The sequence below is a fragment of the Camelus bactrianus genome, chromosome 14 (genome assembly GCF_048773025.1).
Source record: "Camelus bactrianus isolate YW-2024 breed Bactrian camel chromosome 14, ASM4877302v1, whole genome shotgun sequence".
NCBI classification, from domain to species: domain Eukaryota; kingdom Metazoa; phylum Chordata; class Mammalia; order Artiodactyla; family Camelidae; genus Camelus; species Camelus bactrianus.
Window position 1 is genome coordinate 71,096,257 of NC_133552.1, and position 9,540 is coordinate 71,105,796.

The 9,540-nt window shown below is 38.0% G+C and overlaps 1 long non-coding RNA gene across 1 annotated transcript; it reads right to left on the reverse strand.

Moving 5' to 3' along the window:
- Positions 1-34: 34 nt before the first annotated feature.
- On the reverse strand, positions 35-5,240 carry LOC141579826 (uncharacterized). Its single transcript, XR_012511838.1, has 3 exons — positions 4,950-5,240; positions 2,078-2,178; positions 35-123 (listed from the first exon to the last, which is right to left on the reverse strand). It is a non-coding gene; the product is annotated as an uncharacterized LOC141579826 (long non-coding RNA).
- Positions 5,241-9,540: the final 4,300 nt, after the last annotated feature.

Sequence of the window (9,540 nt, forward strand, 5' to 3'; positions counted from 1 at the left end):
CATACAGAAATGTAATATATTTTCCAATAGCAGAGCAAAGAGGTTGGTGAGAACAAACCAACATTGGGTTAAGAATTGACTCCAGATGTTTCACTTGAATCCAAAGGAACAAATGCATAGAACCTGAAATGGAAAGAAGGCTAATATGAGAAAAATTATACATATAACATAAAAATTGTGTTCTACACTGGAAACTGACACAACACTGGAAACTGACTATAACTCAATTAAAAAAAAAGAAAAAAGTTATACGTATAAACTTGTTCTCTTTTCTCCTCTCAGCTTCTTTAAAAGACATAAAATTACATAAAGGAATAATAATTATAATGATGTATTGTTGGGCTTATAACATGCATAGAGATAATACCTATGACAAGAATACCACAGTAAGAAAGAAAAGAGAGTAGAGCTATATGGGAATGCTGTTTCTACATTCTCTGAAATTGCTGGTGTAATTGTGAAACTGTTTTTGATAAGACATATATGGTAAGGCCTAAAGCAATCACTAAGTAAATAACTAAAAATATATAGCAAGAAAATCATTAAAGAAGTTAAAAAGTAATATTAGAAAATATTCAATTAATGAAAAAGAAAACAGTAATGACAAAAAAAAAAGACTTGAGGTGTAGAGAAAATAATAACTTAAATGAGAAATGTAAATCCTATTGTTTTGCTTAGTTTTGTTTTTATGAACTCTGGATACAAGTCCCTTATCAGATATATTATTTGTGAATATTTTCTACCATTTTGTGGGTTGTCTTTTCATTTTCTTAACATTACTTTTTCAATTAATGCTATGTCTCTCTCTCTCTCTCTCTTTTTTTTTTACTTAAAATGAATCAAAGCAAACACAACATGTGTACAAATATATAGATAAAGCTGCTCTGGAAAAAAAACGCATAAATACATGGCAAAGAAATGAGACTTGGCATTTTAATGCTGATCATGCCATCCTCAGTGCCATAACACCAAATCTGTGCTTGCAACACAGTAAACTATGTGTATCTGCTATACCCTACTTCTCAAATCCAGGACTTATGAACTCAAATCAGAATTTGCCATCAAAAACTCAAACTTGAATTCCTGTACTAGGAATGTCTCCAGTAGAGAGCACTAATGCTTTTTGAATATTCGGTGTAAGTAGCTTTAATTGAGATAAGGCCTAGGAAGGAGTTACAACCATTTCCCATTCCCATATATCTGGGTACACAAGACATAGGCATTTGTTCCATATCCATTAACAGTTTACAGAGCACCCACTGTCCCCAGGCACCACATTAGGCCTTGGGATCCTGAGGAGGAAAAGATACACTCTTACCCTCAAGGAATTTGGCCTAGTGAAGAAGACTGTCTCAATCCCCTAATAACATCTCCTTGCATCAATCAAGGAAAGCATTTACTAATCATGCACTTTCCTATCACAAACTACATACATATATGTAGAAAAGCACATGGACTGTAAGCATTTGCAAACAGTAGGTTCAGGAGGGCCTTAGAGAAAATCTAGTCAAAATCTCTCATTTTATACCTGGAAACGTTAAACCCAGAGTGGATAAGTGACTTACCCACAATCACGACAAGAGCTAAGATTAATATGGCACTTCCTATACGCCTAGAACTGCTCTAACAGTATTGTTTATTTAATCCTCACCACAACTCATTTTTGAAATACAAAACTAAGGCACAGAGAAATTAATTAACAACAAAAATCAAACAGCTCACAAGGGCAAAGTCAGGATTTGATCTAAGTAGTCTTGCTCCAGAATCCATACTTTTAGTCACCATGCTATATTTAAGTAGCTATGTCTAAAGGCAGTCATGATTTTCTGACTCATGTTTTTACATTGTCTTGTTATTTTATACTGTCAGGGTTTCCAGCATCTCTAGAACCCATTGGTCAAAAATTATCAAAGAAATCTCAAGATATTATGGTACTTCAAAGTCACAAGATCCTCGATTTGGGGAAAATGGCTCAATTCAACATGGATGTATATGTTACCAGAAGGTGAAGATGAAGACATGCACAGACATGAGAAATATAATAAGTAATCTTGTAATAAGTATTCTTTTATCTTACTTTGACAAATGTTGCCACTTGTGTCTCATTTCCTTGTCTTCCTGAATCACTTCCATGTACTCCTTCTCACTTCCAAATCCCAGTCTTTAAGTGTGTTGATTCTTCAATCAAATAAGAACATGTTAATGTAGACAGAGCTAGGGATTAAATCTTGAGAGGACCCTGCACTATACAAGATAGAGAAGATGTGCATTTCAGAAGCCTCAGACTTCATTTCACCCATTCATTTATTAACTAACAAATATTTATTGGGTGCCTGCCATATGCACAACAATGCACTGGGTTCTGGGGATGAGCTAGTCTATGTGATGGATGTGACCTTTACCCTCCTGAGGTCCACAGTCTTACAGCATTCCTCCAGAGTAAGTTAGGGATCCATAGTTAAGCACTTGTCAATTCTCAACCTGTTGGGCCTCTGAATGATGCCTGAGCTACAGGAGGATGAACAGAATGACTCAGCAAGACTGGGGACTGCTAAGAGATGCTGTCACTCTCAGGTGTGCGGACTACAGAGGAGAGAGCATGTTATTTTGAAATGACAGTAATACACTGTTTGAGTGATATGCATGAACTATAAAATAGTTTATAAATAGAAATTATTTGCATTATGATTATGTTTTGTCAGAATGCACACATCTTTTTTTGTGTGTTTGTGTCCTTGAGGACCCTGAAGAACCAAATTTTGTATCTGATTATTGAATTGGTTAAGTAAATTAAGCAAATCCAGGCATTTTATTTGATAATCAAGTTCACTCAAAAATGAAGGTAAAATTATAAAATTTACACCCACTTACATATTTGTTTCATCCTTTAGTATGCTTCCCCCCTCATTTTTACTTGTAATCAATCTGTCTGTAACTCCCCCAGTTACACAGAGGCCTTTACCAGACACCAAAAGCTGTTCTGCTCACAAAAACAACAGGCTTCCTTAAGCCTTAAGTTTTTTTTTTTTTTTTTAATTTGCCCTTTAGGTCTCAATTTCTCTGAGAAATCTGGGAAGTCCTCTCCACTTTAGCCCACTCTTTCATCTACCAATGTAAGATCCAACTACTTTTGCCCTTCAATTTTGTAATGAGATAAAGGATGCCTGAGTTATTATCATACTGCTCTTTTTCATAAGGTGACCTGGTTACATTCAACTATTATAAAGCATATTTGAGTCATAGGCTCTGAAACATGTCAATATCCTGTACTAGGAGATTTTAATCAGCCCTGAATTTGCTTATATATCCAGCTACATATTTGCCTCTATTTTTTTTAAAACTCTAAGTTTCTTGAGGGCACATGTTTATTTGTTTTTATATCCTCCAAAAACAATTTGGTGGAGAGACTGAATTGGAGATAAAGAAGTTAGCAGAGATAAATTAGTAGAATAAGTGGATAATTGGAAGGTGTGCCTGCATTTGGATACATAGGATTCAGGAGACAAAGACAAAGAGAACTGTGGTGTGGGGACACACTGGGGTTTGGTTAGTTAGTCCCCACTGATTTATCATGTCCAGCCTAACGGTCCCTGGAGGAATGCTTGGAGACTTGTGGACCCCAGGAGGGCAAAGGCCACATCCATCAAATGGGCCAATGTATCCTAAGAAACCAGTCCAGTGTTTTGCACACAGTAGGCATAGAATAAACATTTGTTGGATGATAAATGAGTGGTAAGATGAAACGAAGTCTGAGATATCTGGAACATGAAATACTCCTATCTTCTTTTCTGATATAGTCCAGGATAGTTACATTAAACACATAGAAAACAGAAACTCCTGCCTAGACTGTTAGTGGCTTGCCCCAGATCTCACTGACAGAAGAGCCACCAGCAGAAGCCAAGATACCAATTCTCATACACTTTCTGACTCATATCTCTTTTCCTCTATTTCTAAAATGTTCTGAATCTTGTTCTTTTACAATTTATATTGATTCTTAAAAATTCTTAACAAACTATATATATGTGTGTATATATACATACATACACACACACACACACATACATGTGCATACATATTATGTCCTAGTCTTAGAGAATCAGTTAAGGTTAGAATTGAAGTTCAGTATTAAATGTGTATTACAATTAACAGATAGCCTAATATTAGGCCAAGAAACACATATGCACAAATACATACTCACACAGTCATTGAGGAAAAAAAGATGGGAGGGGCATGGAATCAAGGTCTAGCTGGTATTAGACCTGGGTTACTTCAAATCAAATAAATGAAAAAGTTGACTATGAGGAACCTCAGAAACCAGCTGCTTTCACAGTATCAGGAAAACTTTTGCCCAGATTTCAACATGGTCCAGGGAACACAGATTGAATTCTTACAGGGATCCCAGCAAGCACTGTCTCAGTCACTAGCAGAACCCATCAGGGCGTTTTTTATATCACTTCACAGGAGCTAAGGAGCACTAACTCTGCTTTAATTCTAAGCTTTCAGCCTGGCTTCACTTGCAAATATTTTCTTAGAAGTCTTCATTTTATGGATGGGAAAGAGACAATAGTCAATAACTGGCTGGCTCCTGTGTGGCAGATTCCAATATGGGACCCAGATGACAGTACATATTCTTTAAATGGGATGCATGGGAAACTTTCAAAGAAATATTTGGACATCTTCCAAGAAGACAGATTAGCTGGAGATGGCGGGCATCCTGCTGCAGGAAATCGTGTTTTTCCCTTGAAGAAGAGCCTGGAAGATCACCTTCCTAACACTTGTCATAAAAGGAAGGGATGTCATATAGTTAAGGCAGAGGGTCAATCAGCACAGTGGGCTGAGAACACAGAGTAATTGGTCGTGAATATTTAAGACTGGGACCATGATAAGGGATCAGCTCACACAGAAGTGCACAGCTGGCCTTGCACAATTACAGTTTCTAGTCAAGCTACCTTATTCCAAAAACACTTGCAATGTCGACCTCATCCTGTCCTTGGACTTCTCACCACTGAGCTCATTCTCAGGGGTCATTCTCAGAATTTCTCCCAGGCCCGAGGAGAGCTCACGTTAAAACTCTGCAACCAGGAGATTGAAAAGGTCAGGAAAACATGGTGAAGTCTTTGATCAAAAATAAATAAAAATTCTTCATCAATGATAATATGCTCAATCATACACAGCTGAACCAGCAGGATGACTTTCTGAGAATGCAAAGCCGTAAATGCCTTCTCACTTTTGTTCTTTTCTTCTGACCTGATGTCTCAGTAGGACTAACAAACTTGAACCCTGGTGTTGAGAAAATATTGCAAAGTAGCATTTCAATTGAGCACTGTAAAGCTAGCCAAACTTTCCCAGACCCATGTTCCTATGCTCCTCCTTCAACCCTGCGTGGCCCACCAACCTCTCCTCCCCTTTCAGGTGCTGCATGCTTCCCCTGTAGATTACATACCTCTGAGAAAAGGAATAATGATTCCTGTTTACCTTCGTATTCTGCCTCACCTCTCCAGAACTCCAGTGCTTTCTTTTATACACTGTAGACTTTCAATGTTTTAATTAATTTAAAGAAATAGAGAATTTTCCATTATCAGAAATAATTTTATAATACAGAATTGGAAAATAACTGTTAATACTGGATAATATTCTGTCTTCCATTAATCATAAAAATTTTCTCATGACACAGAGAAATCTGAACTCTTATCAAGGCAGCCACATGGAGCAGAGATGATGATACTCAGAGTCTCTCTTTTTTAAATTTTTTTTTTTAATTTTTGGTTTGGTTTGGGTTTTATTGTTTTGTTTTGTTTTTCAGGGAATCAACTCAGAAAGGCCCTGCCAAACCTAGGAGTGAGTTGATTGCTCCATGTAGGTCATGCAGTTCAATAACACAATTTGTAGCGATCCTTTCATTTCTGTTATTTGTGACTCTGCTTGTGCCATTGGGCAGAGGAACCAGCCACATTGCTGCTCACAGTCATCTCCTTTATCATATGAATGTGAGAAGCCTACCACTAGATATTGCCCCAAACCAATGGGATGCTGTAGAAAACAGAGTATTTCTATGTCTTTTTCTTCTGGATTTTCTCAGGTTACCAGAAAGAGATTGACTGAGCCCTGAGGGTGGATTGGTCATTTTAAGACAATATTTGGGGCAGATAAGGCAAACATATAGAATTTAGGTCTTTCTAAATTTTACTTCTCTTTCATGAGTCTCTTTCTGATTATTATCACCTGCACTGATCCATCTCTTCATGTAAGTAGTACTTGGTTGTTTTCTATGTGTTCACCTAAGTTCTGAGCTGCTTGAGGTCAGAAACCAATATTGATGCTTTTTTGATATTGTGCTTGATATCTAGCATACTGATGGGCACAGAATGAGTGCTTAATAATTATGATGAGACTTCTAAACACAATTTTACACTTTGACAAATTTGGCTGTGGAAATAGTGACTGAGTCTTTTAGAATTTTCTATGAACAGAATAATAAATATATATAGGAAATTTATAAAATATAGATGGGAAATAAAATACAGCAGCATCTTTCAGAGACACAGCTTCTCTTTCCTTTCTCTTTCCAGATCCATGCAGGTGACAGATATTTCTCTGTCCACCTCTGATGGAGACTACATTCTTTACTGTCCAGTAGCATATTCCCTTTGATTGTCTCTTAGGTATGCAGAATTGCAAGCATATTCAAACTTTCCTTCTTTCCTTCTGTCAAATTCTTGTCAGCAGTTTTACACACACACACACTCTTACCCCACCACCAATCTTTTGCAGATTATAAGCAGGAGTTCTTCAGGCGTCTGCCTAAGAGTGTGGATTTTGCAGACTGGTGGGCCTGGGTTTGAACTTTACATGATCACTTTGGATAAGTTTCTGGATTAGTTAAAATTAGCTGCCAGTTACAGAGACTGCAAAGAACAGTGTCATAAACAAAGTGATGTTTGTTTCTCTTTCACATTAAAAAAATTTCTAGAGAGACAATCCAGAACTGGTATTATGATTTCACAAATCTCCTGAGGCTTAGGCTGGTTCCACCTTTTAGGTTTGCTAAACATCAGATGAGGCCCTCAATCTCATGGCCCTAGATGGAGCTTTATCCATCACATGCAATGTAGAAAGGAGGAAGGAAGGAAAGGAAGGAGACAGAGGAAGGCAAGCATCTATGGTCTCTTAAGGAAATTTCCCAGAGGCTGTCATACACTTCCTGTTACATTTCATTGACCAGAATTTAGTATTGTGACCTCACTAACCTGGAATAGAGACTGGGGAATGTTGTCCTTATTCCAGACAATACTCAGCTGAAATGTGGGCGGTTCACATCCTTAGAAAGAAAGGGGGAAAGGAGCATCGGAGTAGCCAAATACCAGTTATTCTATACCACTTTTTTCTTGACTGTTATTACCCATCTCACAGGAGTCTTAGGATTAAAATAAATGTTACTATGAAAGCATCTAATACAGTATATAGCATAAAACAAGCTTTCGGTTAATGTTAGTTAATATCCCTCCTTATTCCTTTTTTGTGAATTTTCTCATTTCCCTTATACCCCATCATTGGCATCCAAATTCTATTTTAAATACTTGCCCCAGTTGATGGTACTAAGCTGTAGTCTTGTACCTTTTCATAAGAGGGAGCAACAAATACATTATTATTCAATGTCAGCATTTATTTTTTAGCTTAAAGTTTGGCTTAGATTTAAGACATAGCTCTTGGAATCAAATAGACCTAGATGTGAATCCTGGCTCTGCCTCTTAGTCAGTGTCTAACCCCAGCCTCTTGCTCCCTCCATTTCTTCATCTGTGACCTGGGGTAAGATTCAGATATGAGGATTAAATGAAAATAATAGAGAGAGAGCGCCTGACAAAGTAAGTGGTAGTTTTTCTTATCTTTTTAAATTTGGCCTAATCTGGGTGAACCTTCTTGAAAATGAACTCTTATTCCATTAAAAAAAAAAAGTTTTAAAATTGGTCATCGCCATACATATCCAAATGAGTGTTGTTAAATTGTTAGTCAAACCTTTTGATAATTGTCTCCAAATCAGTTTAAACCCAAATAGCAGCAAAGTCTTTCTTGTATTTTTTTAAAGAAAAAAAAGCATAGCTGAGCCTTAACCTTATTTAGCCTTGATTTGAATGATTTTTGGCAGATCCACTCTTAGAAGCAGAAACATTTCCACCAATGAGTATATTCCATAGCATCTTTCCCCCAGTGGCTAGTTGTTAAGCCCCTACTGTGTCCCAGAAGCTATGCTAGTTTCTGGGGACATATTGGTAAGCAGAAATGCACATGGTCCCTGCTGCTGTGGAAGTCGCAGTTACTGAGGGAGACAGGTGAATCAATCACTGAAAATAAATGAAAAATTGCCATTATTAAAGTTGTTAGGAAGGAGACATACCGGTGCTGTGAAAGTATGTGCGAACATCTTATGATCCAAGGTTGAATGGTGATTTTAGGAACAAAAAATTGACCAGTCAGTTGAAGTAAAGAGATGTTAAGAGCATATGGTTTGAAATGAGCTCAGACACAAGGTGAGCCTGCCCTTGGCATGGACCAAAACATGCCACAGTCTCCAGCACCACTCCAAAGAATGCATTTCATGGTTTGGGGCTGTCTTTAAAATAAGTGCCCGTGATATATAACTTCTCAATGTGATACTCTGAAAGGGGCTACATAACTTAGGAATAATCTAATTATTTCATAATTTATTCATGCTATATTGATAAATATTAAATTCACATATTTTTTTTTGATACACCAAGCAGAGATATCTGAGAAAATTGGCTGTAAAGTAGGATCTTTTCAGAGAGGGTCAGAGTGTTGATCTGCATTACCTGTAGTGAGAATTTGAATTTGAAGCCATTTGGCTGAATGGGGTGGCATAAGAAACACTGTTGGCAGAAGGATAGGTAGCCCACAAAGTAGCAGTGGAGGATGACCACAGGATGAGAGGTGTGAGCAATGTGTTCCAGAGAGCAGGCAGGACTGTGCTTGGGATGGCCCATCTCAGAGCCAGCAGGCAGCCCCAATGTCCCATCTCTCCAAGGCATTCCAGGTTCACATAGACAAGAACCCAGCTTGGCACCTTGGCAGTGGGGGACCATTTCTCCTTGTCCTGTCCAGCTGAGCTAACGGGGCATCCTTTGGGGAAAATGTTGCCTCTCTGGTCTCTTTTAGGGGTTTGGAAGTTGGCTGGGAGGCTCTGTTCCCATGTAACATGTTAGGGCATGACTGAGCCTCGGGGGAAGAGCTGCCTGCCATTGGACTGTAGGTGGTTTCTTGTTCTGAGCTGATAAATTTAAGATGAATTCCATTCATCTAAAGATTTTTAAGTTCATCTCTGTAGGCAAACCTAAATGAGTTTTAGTTAAATGAGGTACCAAAATAGGCAACTGAGCAAGGGCTTGTCTTCCAAAAGCATTTGTGAGTCATGATGCAGTTTCTAGAGGCATAGTGTTGTGCACGGTGGGCAGGTTCCCAGCCCTCCCCAAGAGTATTTGTACTAGGTATTTACCCTAAGGCGTCACAAGCCTTTCACTTTCACCT